General features: G+C 45.3%; 1 protein-coding gene and 1 pseudogene across 2 annotated transcripts in view; both read right to left on the bottom strand.

Annotated features, from left to right (window-relative positions):
- Positions 1-16107, bottom strand: part of Nav2 (neuron navigator 2) — a 686981-nt gene that overhangs the window by 395541 nt on the left and 275333 nt on the right. The gene's annotated exons all lie outside the window — the stretch shown is intronic.
- Positions 4273-5751, bottom strand: LOC141421497 (large ribosomal subunit protein uL23 pseudogene; annotated as a pseudogene).

Below are 16107 nucleotides of genomic sequence, written 5' to 3'. Positions count from 1 at the left end.
AAACCCTGGCTCAGTCCCATTAGAAAATCAGTGAAGCTTTCCAAGTCTCAGTTTCCTTCTCTAGCTGTAAGTAGGGATAATGATAATACCTACACCAAAGAGATTTGTGATGATCAAATTAATTATTTAATGCAAAGTGTTAGAACAGTGCCTGGCACATGGTAAGTGCTCAACAAATGTTGGCTCTTCATAATTGCACTAAACGATTTATCAACAGTTTGAAGCAAATTCCTAATGTGTAGACTTTGGAAAGCCCATTACGATTCTTTTTGAAATGACAAGTGGACAGAAGGCAGGAGATCCACATCTTTTTCCTACATGAGCTCATTCCTGATAGAAGGAATTATGTTTTATAATAATTACCCATACTGAAAAGCCTGCCATATTCCACTTGCTTCAGACTTCATTTCCCATTCTTATAACAACTCTGTGAAACAGGCATTATCATCTCCATTTTACAGATAAGGAAACGGGTACAGAGAGGTGAAGTCTTGCTCAAGGGAGCACAGCAGGTGTGAACAGAGACAGAATTCTTGCTCCCTTAGGTGTAATGGGTTCCGTGTCCTTCTTGCATGCGTAGGCATGTGGTGTGTCCTGCAGTTCCTTAGCATTCATTCAGTTCCACTGGTCTGGCTGGGATAGTTGATATTTAAAAAATTGGAGGGTAGGGGGAAAAAACCCTTAAAAACAATAAAGTGATTCAGACTGAGTTTTCACTTGGGCATTTACGGGAAACAGGGGAAATGACAGCCTGAGTCACTTTGGAATGGCAGAGACCCTGACTCATGGGCAGCAGGTCACGCTGCTCAGGACAGAAGCCAGCACACTTTTGGAGCCAAGAAGGCAGGAAAAGCTCTGGTGAGTGGGTGGGGTGAAAGCAATGAGTTGCTGGGCAGGAGTCACGTTCTTTAAGGGAGGAACAGGCTTGTTCTAGTCCCTGGAATGACACCCAAGTTCTAATTCCAGCCCCCTTTCTATAGTCCTCTCTTTCCCAACCTGACTTCTCACTATTCACATTCAAACATCGCACACTCCAGCCAAGAGGGATGACCCACTGTGCTCCCCTTCCTTTTACTACTCGGAATGTTATTTCCCTCGCTCCAGGTGAGGCACCCCCTATACATACACCTGCCCTTGGACTCAGTGTGAAGGGCTGTCTTCCAAGGGCCATTCCTCCTGCCTTTGGCTCTATATACAGTCCTTCATTTCTTGCAAGTGTGTAAAGCGCATACTATATGGTAAGTACTATGCTTGTGCAGAAATCCAAAAATATATTAGACACAGCCACTGCCTTCAGGAAACTCACATCCAATGTCTGTATCATTAGGGAACCAGGTACACCAGGTATCAAGAAGAATCCCCATGAAGAAGGGTTGTGGTGTGGGGAGCACAACGTACTAAAGGAGCGTGAAGCCACATCAGGAATCAGAGGGGGTCCCTGGAGCAGGAGGTGTTTGTCTCAAATCTTGAAGGGAGGATTAGACAAGAGATGTTGGGAGTGGGTTGGGGAAGAGTATGGAATCTTCACTCCTTTTTCTAAACTCTCAAAAACAAAATCATGTGAGTTTACTGACAAAAAAGGGGGTAAAACAAAGAAAAAGCAGAGGGACAAAGTAACAGCTTCAAACATCCTGTTAAAATTTGCAATCATCCTTCCAGCCCTTTTTCTGTATATATGTTTATAGACATATACACTAAAAAACAAAAACCAAAATGTATTAATTTGGCTGTTTTCTAACCTGCTTTTTACATATAATAATATATTATGGAATCTTTCCATGTCAGTAAATATTAGTTAACATAATATGAATGTCACAACTGATCTGGCCTGGGAGAGGCTTTTTGTTTGGCTCTGGAAGGAGTTGGAAAATTCTGAGTTTATAGACCTGCCACTGGGGAACATACTAGTCAGTGCTGTGTAGGCCCTACCTCCTCTTGTCTTACACAAAAGAGATTTTCTTCTCTTGCTGATCCAGACATTAGCATTCTGAATCCCTAGTCTTTAACATTTGAATTCCAGAATATGATACCTTGATCTTTTGGACATCTTACCCGTGTGTCTCTCCTCTGTCACTGCTACTTTTACCATAGACAGTGACTGATCACACAGCTGCCTTCTCTTCTCATTGTGGGCTCCTCTGGCACAGGTTTGGCAGTTGATGTTTCTCTCTCTGTTTTCTGTCCATCACAGAGCTTAGCATAGCTTCATAGTAACTCATGTATAATAGTAGTCACTAACCAGTTGATGAAGGGACAAGAAGGAAAGCTACAGGGTCATATATGTTGGTGCTATTGGGAAGTAGTAGAAACTTTAAGAGGTGGGGCCTCATGGCTCTTGGAGGGTTTGTGACACTCTTTCTCTTGCTCTCTTTCACTTCCCAGCCATGAGGCAAACAGTGTTGCTCCACCATCACAAGTCCCAAAGCAGTGGAGCCAACCAATCATGAACCTGTAAAACTGTGAACCAAAATAAACCCTTTGTCTCTATAAGTTGGTTGCCTCAGGTATTTTCTATAGTGATGGAAAGCTGACTAATGTATTAGGTTTGGCCATTAATCTTACCATGTTTCTACTTCTCATGCATGAAATGGGGAGCCTAGTTGTACCTGTCTCCCCAGATTGTCATAAAGATCCAACTCTATATTCAAAGACTATAATAGAACCTGGCATGCAGCCACTTGTACTTGCTATTGTTTTTCTTCTTCTCATCTGTGTTGTCTTGTGCTCTCTTTAAGTGTGAGCTGTGACTCTCAAGACCCATTTGAAGGAGGCTTCCTTTCTCAGCTTCCCTCCTTCTCATTCCTGGGACACAGTGTCCCCTAGGGAGAAGGTTCTCTGGCCCATCTCTGATATGGCAACAGGGATGGATTCTTTTCTTCTCAAAGAGGAAGGACACTTGGAGTGTGGCCAGCAGTTTCCAGACCTTTGGAAAAACCTCAGAGGGTTAGGCCAGGGATTGGAAACTTTTTCTATAAAGGGCTAGATAGTAAATATTTTAAGCTTTGTGATTTTTATGGTCTCTGTTGCATCTAATCAGTTCGGCCTTTATAGCATAAAGGCAGTCATAGATAATAGGTAAATGAATAGTCATGGCTGTATTCCAATAAAACTTTATTTACAAAATATGGACAGCTAGATATAGCGTACAGGCCATAGTGTGCTGACTGCTGGGTAGATCAATTATAAACACATACAGTCAGGGCCTATGTGTCTTCTCCCCTGCTCTGTGACCCTGAGAAATTTCTTACCCTGAATTTCAGTTTTGTCATTTATCGGTTGATGAGATTGGAAAAGATAACTTTCAAGAGTCATTCTGTCCCTAAAATACAAAAAGTCTATGCTTAGTAAGATGTGTGACACTGAGGAAGGCTTGTATTTCTCTGGGCCTAAGTTTCCTTGGTTATAAAACAAAGAGGGTGCATTGATCATTGCCCTGACCACATGCCTAGAAGCAGCCCTTGGTCTGGGAGGCCTCTGAGTTTGCTGTAGGGTAAGTCCCACGAAGTCCCATGGTACTAACCACAGTCAGATGCTGGCTTTTCCTATCTTACTATCTTTCTTCCCACTGCCTAGGTTCTCTGCAATCTGTCATCCTGGGCTGGGGCGATATTCAGCCATGCCCTTTGATGCAGTTAGTTTTCTCCTGGCTAAATGCCTTGCCTGGAAATCATTTCACAGACAGACCACAGCAACTAGGTTTGATTATGCTGGTGCACAAGTGCAACTCTGACATGTGTCAGGACACAGGGCACTCTGGGACAAGCATCACCTTGATCTGGATCAGAATGTAGTGTGCCAATTGCAGAGGCCGGTATGGAAGAGGAGGTCCTTGTTCTATAGGGCCAACTTGTCAGCTTCTAGCTAGCTTCCTTTATTCAGCCCTTCAGAGGCATTGCTTGGCTCCTGGTGTGGTTAACATGCACACACACACTTTTGCACACACCATCCCATGATACTCTTGTGACCTTTATATCCTAAGAAATGTCTTAAAGATCTAAGGAGAGTCAGGAAGCTCTTCTGACCCAACCAAATGCTGCTTTTAACCTCATAAAAAAGGAGATCAGCTTCTCTGGCATGACCACAATGAGGCAGCCCTCAGAAGATGAATCGAGCCAGAAATCACAGCATCCCTGTGGCCACTGAGGTCCAGGCCAAAGGCAGAAATAACACCACCACCAGCCTGGGCAATTCCACCCCACAGAAAGTGACGTTCCCATCTCCCCTGGGGTACCCAGATAACAAAGGCTGTGTCCCAGCACTATTGTACAGCAGGAGAAGGCCGGAAACCAAGCTGCAGGAAGCCGGTTGCTATGGTTTCCTTGAGCGCAATGCCATAGAAATTGCTTTCTAATTTTTTAAAAAAAGACTTCTGTTTTTTTCCCCCAAGGGAAAGGTAGGGAGTGAAACACTTATTTCAATATTTACAACAAGCTGGTTATTGAGCTAGGTTTAAATCATCATAGCAAACCACTAGGCTTGGTAGTACTATCTCAATTTTGTAAATGAGAATGTGGAAGCACAGAGGGACCAAGACACCTGCTCACAGACACACAGCTAGAAGTTGGGAGAGCTGGTTTTGACACAAGATCATCACACTCCACTCCCTGTTCCCTCTCTTGGTCAAGACAACAGAGAATACCCTGCAACCCTGCAACCCAGAGTATTCCTATTATGAGGCCAGGCTCTGGAATAGGGAGCAGGACACAGCGACAAGAGAATAGAGAAGGAATTAAAAGGGAGAAATCAGGCAGCTGAGGAATTAAAAGGGAGAAATCAGGCAGCTGAGGAATGATGACTCTGTTGACTTCTAAGGTGCTAGAACAAGGTTCCCAAGGTGGATAGAAGGAGCACACAATTGAACACTAAAGAGTCTAAGAATGAGGTCCGTTTTCCTACTCTTGGTCAAAGACTTTGTTTCTCCATCTGGAAAATGGTCATAACAATCACATCTATCTCATAAAGTTGTAAGGAGTAAGTGACAGAATACACATCAAATGCATGGTACAGAGTAAGTTTTCAGCAAATGTTAGCATTCTTATCCTTTTTTTATAGTGGAAAAAAAACATACATATTTAGAATTATCCAGCTGAACTCAAATTTAGATGCTTCCAATTTTGTTGGCAACATCCAAAGCATCATAATCAGGAGCCAGTTGAACATGTGCCCTCCTTTTGACATCCACAATGAACACAAGTACATTATTGTTTTCTGTTTTCTTTATGGCCAACTCAGTTGTCATGGGGAACTTGGTGATGGCATAGCAATCAAGCTTGTTTTTCCTAGGGGAGCTCTCCTGAGGGTATTTGGGCTGCCTTGGGAGCCAGAAGGTAGGTGACATGTATATCTTTACTCTGTAGTTGTGGACAACTTTCAGCACTGCCTTCTTGGCCTTCAGTGCCTTTGCTTTGGCTTCAGCTTTGGGAGGGGCAGGAGCTTCCTTCTTCTCTTTTGGCACCATCTTGGCTACAAGTATTGTTATCTTTTTTTTTTATTATACTGTTGTGAAAATTTACTTAAATTATGAATTTCTATGCAAGTATCAATTAATTTAAGGAGGACTTGGGGTAACTTTGGTCCAATCCACTGGAGGGAGGAGAGCTGGAGCATCTCTCAGTCAGAACAGTGATGCATGCATTCATTCCACAGATTTTCACTGAATACCTTCTATGTGCTGTGTCCTGTGTGAGGAGGCATATGAAATGTTCCTCATATGGAACTCAAAGACTGTGTGGAAGATAAAAATGTCACCCATACACTCCCTGGTCCTTACAGAGAAATGCCTTGCACTGCAGGGCATGGGCAGTAGGTGCTCAGAGACTGCAGTCACCCCTTGCAGGAGCATATGCATGTGTGCAACATGAGTCAGGAAAGACTCTTCTGGGGAGAGGTACTTGAGTTTAGCAAGTAAGAAGGGGGACACAGTAGGAGGAAGAATCAACAATTATAAAGGTGTCAGGGAATTTTTGAAACCTGTGATTAGTTCAAGTGTATATCCATGGTATAGAGTCAGGGAAATACAGATGGATGAGTGGGATGAGAGGTAAAGTGTAAATGGAGACTGAGGACGCATTGTGTAGGAATCTTGGATCACTATGCTAACAATCCCTGAGGTTACTGTCTGTTAAGGCAAGAGGAGGGGCTGCTGTGTGTGTGTGTAGAGGGTGTGACAAGGAGGCACACAGAGGCCCTGGGGTGCATTAGAAGAGCTACTATATCAATCAGACTCTTACTCTTTGGTATATCTGCTGAGTTCTTTGCTTCCCTACTTCAATCTTCATCCACACTCCTCAAGGTGGTTTACTGCTCTCCCATTTTTTAGATGAGAAAACTGAGGCTCAGCAAAGTTCTATGAAAGACATGGTAGCTGCTGCATTTAACAGTGGGCAGGAAGCTCAGGAAAGGAAGTGAAATGTCTGAAGGAGGTGTGGGGGTGGGGTGGGGTGGGGAGGGGGGAGCTATGAGTTGGGGAGGAGGGTGAGAAGCCTGAGGCTCAAGAAAACCTGCTCTCTGGGCAACTTCACTCACAGAAACTTCCAGCTGTCACTGTACGTCCATTGAGAGATTCCTTTATGGGCTTCCCCTCATCTTGTTCAGAGGAGGAAAGCCAGACGCAGGACAACACCTGAAAACAAACTGCTCCCTGAAAAACTGGGAGAAGGAAGATGAGATTTACCCCCTCTTCCCTGGGGAATTCTACTTTTGGGGTTGGTTGTAATCTTTTATTAATAAAAATTGCCAGTTGGGAGCTACTGCCATTCCTGCTTTTTGGGATGGCACTCAGGCCCAAGGCTGGCACCCAGAAAGTTTGGCATGCCTCCCAGAGCTCAACTGCATGTCCCCCTGGTGCAAAAAGCACCCAGAGTGGAAATGAAAACAGTGATTGGGTGCAATGATCCTCAGGCTGCTCTTGGAAATCTCCAAGTAGCTCAGGAACAAGTGGCTTCAAGTGTTCCTGAAGCAGAGGCGACAGAGGTGACTTGGGGCCAGCAGGAGAGAGGGCAGAGGACTAGCTTGATGCTCAGTCACATCCTTGGGCTGAAGGTGCTTAGCTGCACAGCCCAGGCCTGACTGTGGCTAGAGCTGCTTTCCAAGTGCCCCTGAGTTGCTGTTACTTAATTAGCTCCATGGCCATAAAAGGCTGGCTCAGCTTGGAGGAGGTGCCTGGCCCCAAGAAAGAGCAAACTGAAGTGTCATAAAATCACAGCTCCAGAGAAGAGGGAGGGAATGGGGAGGGTTGCAAATTCAAACCACCCTGGGTGTGTTGTTTCTAACAGCCTTTGCTCACCCTTGCCTGAGTGGGTCCTGGGACCCTGTGCCTCAGCCCTGGCAGCTCACATTCAACGCTACACTTTGGTTTAACCCATCATGGAAATAAGCCAATAGGAGGAGGAAGATGCAAGCCAATTTGGTGTGTGTGTTGTTTAAGCAAAACCAGAAGGCAACACACAAAAATTGCAACACCCCCTTCCCCTCCCCATTTAAACCCAGTTCCTGGATTCCTATATAACTGACTATTGTGTCACTCAGTGTCTCCTCTGCCCCCCACTTAAGACTCCAATGTGAGGAAATTATTCTGGAAGGTAGTACAAAGAAAATCAGTTGTCAGAGAAATTGGGATCACAGGGTGGTGAGAAGGGAGGAGGAATAAACTCCTGTGGGTGGCAACTTTGGCTTGGACACTTACTGGCTGTGTCAGAGAATTGCTTCACCTCTCTGGTCTTCATTGGTTTCCTCATCTGTATAATCTGAATTCCTAGGATTGGTAGAAGAATTAAAACTGTGTGCAATCCATGTTTATTGCGGCACTATTCACAATAGCCAAGTTATGGAAACAGCCAAGATGCCCCACCACTGACGAATGGATTAAGAAAATGTGGTATCTATACACAATGGAATTTTATGCAGCCATGAAGAAGAACGAAATGTTATCATTCGCTGGTAAATGGATGGAATTGGAGAACATTATTCTGAGTGAGGTTAGCCTGGCCCAAAAGACCAAAAATCGTATGTTCTCCCTCATATGTGGACATTAGATCAAGGGCAATCACAACAATGGGATTGGATATGAGCACATGATAGAAGCGAGAGCACACAAGGAAGGGGTGAGGATAGGTAAGACACCTAAAAAACTAGCTAGCATTTCTTGCCCTTAATGCAGAGAAACTAAAGCAGATACCTTAAAAGCAACCGAGGCCAATAGAGAAAAGGTTAAATCAAAAAGAATTAACCTAGAAGGTAATACCCACGCACAGGAATCAATCAATGTGAGTCAATGCCCTGTATAGCTATCCTTATCTCAACCAGCAAAAACCCTTGTTCCTTCCTATTATTGCTTATACTCTCTCTTCAACAAAATTAGAAGTAAGGGCAAAATAGTTTCTGCTGGGTATTGAGAGGGGGGAGGGAGGGGGCGGAGTGGGTGGTAAGGGAGGGGGTGGGGGCAGGGGGGGGAAATGAACCAAGCCTTGTATGCACATATGAATAATAAAAGAAAAATGAAAAAAAATAAATAAAACTGTGTGCAATCCACACTGTGTCTGCCACAAGTAGATGCACACTAAACACAGGCATATAGGAAATATAGAGCATGGTGTAGCCTCTCAAGGTGTCTGGCTCTGCAAATGGAGGTGCTAATGTTTACTATCATAGGGCTGCTGTACAGAAGTTCCTTTCATGACAATGTGGGCCAATGCTTGCTCAGGATTTGTCCTGTTCTCTTCCCTTCCCTGCCCTTGTCTTTCCTGCTCAAAGGTTCAGGGCCAAATTCAATGCTTAGTCTGTCTCTTGAGCTACAACTCTTTCTAATTTTTTCTTTCCATCAGATCAGCCATGTTTCATGCATGTAATTTGCTGCAACCTGTCTCAAATTCTTTTTGAAGAAAGGCCAGGAGCAAATACAAGCACTCACAAATCTGTATTTTGTGCCATGGAAATGCTTCCTGGTCCCTCTGCCTGCCTGAGACCTAAATTTTCTGGCTTAGAAGATGTTATGTGCTGCCAGGTGGATGTTGCATGGTCCCCTAGCCTCTGATGCTCACCGTTTCTGAGACAGTGGGCACCTTGCTGCCCACGGGCCCATCCTGAGCTGAGCTGGCTGGTGAGGGAAGTGCTAGCTCTTAGCTAGCACCCTTAGGCTATCTCCCCCACTCTCCCTTTGCCAGTGAGTCTCTGTCAACTACTCTCAATGTGAATCTCTTGCCTTGAAAGCTCTGAGCCATGCAGATGGGGAAGACTTTCATTGGTCACCACTTGTAGGTCATTTGCCAGAGGCTCATTGACTCCTGAATATATTCTCAAGAGGCAAGTCCTATCATTATGTCCCCTTTATGGGTACAAAATTGGTATTTGGAGAGGTGGAATAACTTGTTCCACCAAGATATGTTGGTAGTAGAGCAAAAAATAGAATCAGGATTGAAGAAAACATGCTATGTGTGCCAGTTTGGCCACCACAGATACCTGAGTAAACCTGCTTCAGTGGGAAGAATTTAGGTTAGTTAGCTTCTCACCACTATAACAAACTCCTGCAATAATCAACTTACAAAAAGAAAAGGTTTGACTCACAGTTTTGGAGGTTTCAGTCCATGATGGGTTGGCCCCACGCATTTGGGACTATGGTGAGATTATCATGGATGGAGCATGTGGCAGAGCAAAAATGCTTATCTCATGGCGAGGGAGCAAAAGGTGAGGAGAGAGGGGGTGGGGTCCCATAATTCCCTTTGAGGGCATACCACCCCTTCCCCAGGGATCTAAAGACTTTCTACTATTCTCACCTCTTAAAGGTTTCACTGCTTGCCAATAGCACCACAGTGGGGGGACCACAGCAGGGGTTGGAGGAGAGGGGCCAAGGATGGCTGCCTCATGGACCTTTGGAGGATACTTGATATCCAAACCACATGATTTTTATGAGAATACAAAATATGAAGAGGAAATGGAACAACCACACAAATTAAAAATATTTCTTAAGCACTGACTCAAGACTAGCTTTGTGCTGGGGGCTGGGGTAGGGCCTGTTGCCTACTCTGTGCCAGGTACCATGCTCAGTGTCCTCCACCTGGAGCTTCCAGGACATGTAGTGCTGGTCACCACTTCATGCCCTGGATTGCTATTCTCTTGCCTGGATCTCATTCTTCCTCTCCTCCACTTCATTCCTAGATGTTTAGATTCAACTCAAAGGTCTCCCTCAGCAAGTCTCATTCCTGCAGTGCCCTGTGTCACCCATCATGATTATAATGGCCTACTTGGGACTGTCCCTCCTCTAGATCGGTGTTTTCTGTGGACACGGATCATGCTTCACACAGCCTCATGTCTCCCACATGTACAGGGCATACAGCACATGAGGCAGGAGCTGGCAGACTGTGACCCATGAGTCAGATCCAGCCCTTGGCCTCTGTTTGAATGGCTTTTGAGTTAAGAATGAGTTTTACATTTTTAAAGCATTATAAACAAATAACAGAAGCATGAGACTATGTGACAGAGACAATACAAGGCCCTTCAAAGCCTGAAATATTACTGCCTGGCCCTTTATGGAAAAAAATTGCCAGTTCATATACTAAATTGTTGAAACTAAGTCTTCGGGGGGCGGGGCGGAGGAACTAAAGGAATAATTGAGGTTCAGTCTGATGCCAAGGAGTCTATCTGGTTACAGGAGAAAGACAGGAGCCATAAAGATCAGGGAGAGGTGAATAACAACCTGTAGTGGGAGCCAGGGACAGTTAGGGAGAGAGTTCAAAGGGTAAGCAGGATTTCCAAAGCCATGATAAATACAAGGTGTTTGCAGCTGAAGGATAGGACATACATACTGAATGAAATAAAGGGTTCTTTATAAAGAAATCAATATCTGAAAAGTCATACAATGAGTTATGCAGAGATGTGTGTGCAAAAGTGTGTTTGGGATTGTTTGTGTAAGGAGTTTTTAAAGCACAAATAAATTGTGGGTGAGACAAGGGAAGAGAGATAGTCTCAAACAAGGCAAATAGCAAGAAGTAGATCAGACAGTACGGTCAACAGCGCTAACTGACTTCTTGTTAGGATCACCTTGGCCATAGCTTCAAAATGCCCTCAATTCAGGGGTACATGCTGGAGACGTAACCAATCTGCCATCAGACTAGATGGAGTTTCCAGCCCATTGGCACAGCAGGGGTCGGAGGAGAGGGGCCCAGAAGGGCTGGCCTAACCAGGTGGGCTGCTCTAGGGGAAGGATGAGCTGGAATGGCCCACAGGGCTCCTCCATTAGTTGTGCTGGCATTCCAGGAGGGCCGGATGAACCGGATTGTGGCTGCAAAGTGCTTAGGCCAGGCTACTGGAGAAGACAGGGTGTCATTATTTATCCACACAAAGTGTTCCACGGTTGTTATTTCTTTATTAATAATTTCCTGTGGGCTCCGAGTTGCCCACGAGCCATGGCATCACCACACTGGATGCTCCTGCCTCTTCTGTGGCCCATCTGTAGCTTCAAAGGCTGGGCCTTCCTTTGGGAGCAGAGGACCGGGCAATTAGCACTTGCCTCCTCCCTCCCTCCTCTGCCCGGTGAGTCAGACAGATGCTTGGTCAGCAGCCCCTTTTCCTGGACTGGCCCTTGAGGACTTTAGACACCCTCAGAACAGGCTGTGGGTAGCTTTGGGCTGTGAACCACAGTACAGCTGCACCTTCTCCTTAGCATGTGACAAAGAGTGGTCACTGTTCCTTCTCCACAGTGCTCTGAGGGCACTGCAAAGAAAGGTACCTCATTTGACCAGTGCTTTCTGAACTCACACTGCACGTAAACTCAGTGGGAGATGCGGTGGGTACAGGAGCGTGGAGGAACGCCTTGTCCCCTTCCTCTTATAGCTCGGAGGAATCCAACCAGGCTGTGACTGCCTCCGAGTTCATGGGTAGATGAAGGGTGGCACACCCAGACTCTGGGAGGCAAGGTAGTCTTGCAGACTTTCTTCAGGAGCTGAGGCCTAAGGGGGAGACATTGGAGATGAGTGCACAGGAGTGAGTGGAGAGTGGTCCAGGCAAAGGGAGCAGTGTGTGCAAGGAGAGGTGAGATCCTGTGTGTGTGGCTCTTCAGGGACTGGGGCTGGATATGAGTGGCAAGGTGGCCATGATGAGGAGGGGTCAGAGTCCAGGAGCTAGTGAAGGCAAGAGTTGGCTTACATGGGACATTGTGGCAAGGAAGAAAGTGTTAGGAATTTTCCTGAGTGCGTTGGTGACCATCCTCAAGGGAGTTGCATGATTGGACTAGCATTTTAGAAAAATTTAAAACCTGGATGCCAAGTGGGATTCCATGTCTGATCCATTGGGCATTATCAGGACAAAGGAGGAAGGAGTCCCATCCTACCACAGGGCACCAAGGACAAATGGGGCCCATTCATGGGCACCTGGCCCTCAATAGGTAGTGAAGGACCTGGAATTTATCAAGGGGAAATGGAACTGCATAGGGTAGGCCCTCTAAAAAAACTCAAGCCACACAGCCATGTGCCTTGGCTCACAGGTCCTGTGCACAGAGACTTTACTTAGCTGCAGGCAAGCTTTCATCATGGAGGAAGTAGAGGCTGTGAGCTTCATGGTACCCAGGACCTGGCACTTAGTAGGTGATCTGTACAATTGACATGTACATATAGCACGCCACGCATTCACAAATGTTAACTCACTTAATCATTCCCAGATTCTACAAGAAAGATGTGTGTAGTCACACACATTACTGATGTTAAAATCGAAGCACCGAGAAGGTAAGTAATTTAACCAAGGCTGAATAGCAGGTTTATGGTGGAGTCATTTAAAATGAAGGAAGGAAGGAAGGAAGGAAGGAAGGAAGGAAGGAAGGAAGGAAGGAAGGAAGGAAGGAAGGAAGGAAGGTCATCTAGACCTTACCAGTAGGAAAGTATTCAGTGAGATGAAGTGGAGTTGATGAGACCAAGGGAGGGACAATGAGTATAGGCATCCAACATCCAACATGCCTACAGCCTGTGGGGACTGGACAGTGGAGCCCATCTGGCAGATGTCTTGAGCAATTAAATGAACTTTCCTATAGGAAGGCCCAGTCCAGCCTCTGGCCCTGAGGAACAGCTTAATAAATAAATAGGTGCTGGCTGCATCTTCTCTGTAGCTGGTACACCTGCTACAAGAGAGCTTTCCATCTCTTTGATTGCTATGTGTGTCAATCTATCCTTTCCTTCTACCCATCTGTGCAACCATCTGCTTGCCTTTCATTTTGCTGGCATCCCAAGAGAATGGAGAAGGGATAAAAGTCCAGGTTTCCTAGTTGTCTCCCACAGGCCTGCAGTGTAAAGGGACACAGCCACAAAAAAACAATATATTACTCTGTTATTCTGCCTCCACAGAGGTCTGTTTAATATCCAGGGAGCCACAGTCTCACCTCTGGTTTCATGAGCAGATGAGCTATGAGAAAGAGCTGCATTCTGAGCAACCACAGCTTGGTCACCAGAGCAAGGTGGCTCAGCGTTCCTCTCTTCAACATCAAAACAGGGATGAGTCAGGGCATAAATAAATATGGGCAGGAAGGGGGACCCCACCCTGGATTGAGATGATGCGAGCTCATCATCAAGCTGTAAACACACTTCAAATCACTGGGCTGTACAACCCAAGGTTACTTTTTAAGGCAACCGATAGATATAACATTTCATAAGAGAAATGCAGATCTTATGTGATGATACAAAAAATGTTCTTAACATTCCAAAACTGTTTTTGTGTTCTGCCTGCTAACATGCCCTTTTTTCCCATTCCATCCCCTCCCGGAAGGGAGCTGTTTAGCCACTGTTGTCCCCTTGACTTTGGAGGAGGGGCAGAAGGGGAAGCAGGGCCCATGGACCTGGGCTGAGAACTTGAGGGGCTCTGGCTGGTGTACTCCAGGGAAACATAGGAGTTCACGGATAGTAGGAGAGAGTGCTAAAAAACAAGCAAGCAAAAACCTTGAGTTGTATGATGGTGGGTTTTAAGTCTCTTTCATGGTGTTTGAGAAATTCAAATAAAGGACTTGAGTTATGTTGAAATTACTTTTGGCTTCTGATGTGTGTTCAATGAGACACAGTTCCAGGTCTGAAGCTCATGGACCTCTGTGTGCTTTAATGTCATAGCACAGAAATCTGTAAAATATACATACTTGCCCAACAAGTCCTCTGGTTCCTGAAATATTAGGCATTGGCTTGCCTCATTCTATCATTCATTCACTCACCCAACAAGATCTTAGCAAACACTTATCATGTTCTAGACCCTATGCTGGGCACAGGGGATGGGATCAAGGATGGCTCCTCCTCTAGCTACTGCAGTCCCAGCTCTGGGCTTTGTAACCCTCCTCAGTGTCCACCTCCTGGTGCAGGTAAAGTACTTGCATAGGTATTAGCCATCCCTGCGGTCATCCTGAGACCTGAAGAAGTTGTCAACTTTCCACATGTACCACTTGTAATTATATGTTCACATATGTTTCTTCCCTGCCTGACTGAGCATTTCAAGGCCAAGGACCATGTCTTCCTGAATTTTCACTCTTGTTAGAGCCCAGCACAGACTCTGGCACAGAGAAGGTACCAGAGAATAACACGTGGACATCTGTTTGGTCTCATTGTATTGGTCAGCAGATAAGAACAGGCACATTCTCTGTGTGAGCACTGGCTCTGAGGACCCAGCAAGGGGCAAGGTAGACCCCACTGCCCTATCCACAAAGCTGACAGCTTCTTGAGGGAGAGAGACAAGGAGAACGAGTAGAGAGGGTATAAGTCTAGTCTGGGGAGTGGGGAGTTGGGGAGGGTGTGAGGGAGGCAGAGGAAGGGCTTCTGGAGGAAGTATTTAAATCAAGTGAGAATTAGTTGGATGCAGCAGCTTTCAACACTGGTTGCATGTAAAAATAATCTGGAGGATGATATAAAAAATACTGGAGCCTCACCCCAAATTCTAATTGCACTGGGATGAGGTCTGAACATCAGTATTTATAAGCTCCTCCAATGGTTCGAATGTAAGAGGTTAGGTGGAGTCTCATTCTATTAAATGAAGGTGGCAGTGGAGGTAAGGGGTAGGGTGACCAAGAACATTCCCAGCCAGCATTGTGAAGGTCCTCAGCATAGTCTAGAGCTAAAGGAAATCCAGTAAGGAACCCGCATCATGACATCCAGTGCTTTTCAATCTGATTAGGGAGCTTCAAGTAGTACTCCCTAGTCGACTTTAGGGTAAAAGCAACACACAGGATTCAAGAAACCCACATTGGAGGCCATCACCCCAGGTTTCCCTTGAGGATGGCAATAGAGTTATGGTTTTTCTCTGCTGCAAATAGGCTGCTGGGAAAGGAATAAGAAGAATGCCCTGTTTTTGTGCCAGTACCATGCTGTTTTTTTTCTCTTTTTATTTTATTTTATTTTTTAAAATTTTTATTGTTTTATTATTCATATGTGCATACGATGCTTGGGTCATTTCTCAGCCCTGCCCCACCCCCTCCCTTACCACCCACTCCGCCCCCTCCCTCTTCTCCCCACCCCCTCAATACCCAGCAGAAACTATTTTGCCCTTATCTCTAATTTTGTTGTAGAGAGAGTATAAGCAATAATAGGAAGGAACAAGGGTTTTTGCTGGTTGAGATAAGGATAGCTATACAGGGAGTTGACTCACACTAATTTCCTGTGCGTGTGTGTTACCTTCTAGGTTAATTCTTTTTGATCTAACCTTTTCTCTAGTTCCTGGTCCCTCTCTCCTATTGGCCTCAGTTGCTTTTAAGGTTATCTGCTTTAGTTTCTCTGCATTAAGGGCAACAAATGCTAGCTAATTTTTTAGGTGTCTTACCTATCCTCACCCCTCCCTTGTGTGCTAAAGCTTTTATCATGTGCTCAAAGTCCAATCCCCTTGTTGTGTTTGCCCTTGATCTAATGTCCGCATATGAGGGAGAACATACGATTTTTGGTCTTTTGGGCCAGGCTAACCTCACTCAGAATGATGTTCTTCAATTCCATCCATTTACCAGCGAATGATAACATTTCGTTCTTCTTCATGGCTGCATAAAATTCCATTGTGTATAAATACCACATGTTCTTAATCCATTCGTCAGTGGTGGGGCATCTTGGCTGTTTCCATAACTTGGCTATTGTGAATAGTGCCACAATAAACATGGATGTGCAGGTGCCT

This window comes from Castor canadensis, chromosome 1 (genome assembly GCF_047511655.1).
Source record: "Castor canadensis chromosome 1, mCasCan1.hap1v2, whole genome shotgun sequence".
Classification (NCBI taxonomy): Eukaryota; Metazoa; Chordata; class Mammalia; order Rodentia; family Castoridae; genus Castor; species Castor canadensis.
The sequence above is the reverse complement of the archived record's forward strand: the minus strand, read 5'-3'. Positions and strand labels throughout refer to the sequence as shown.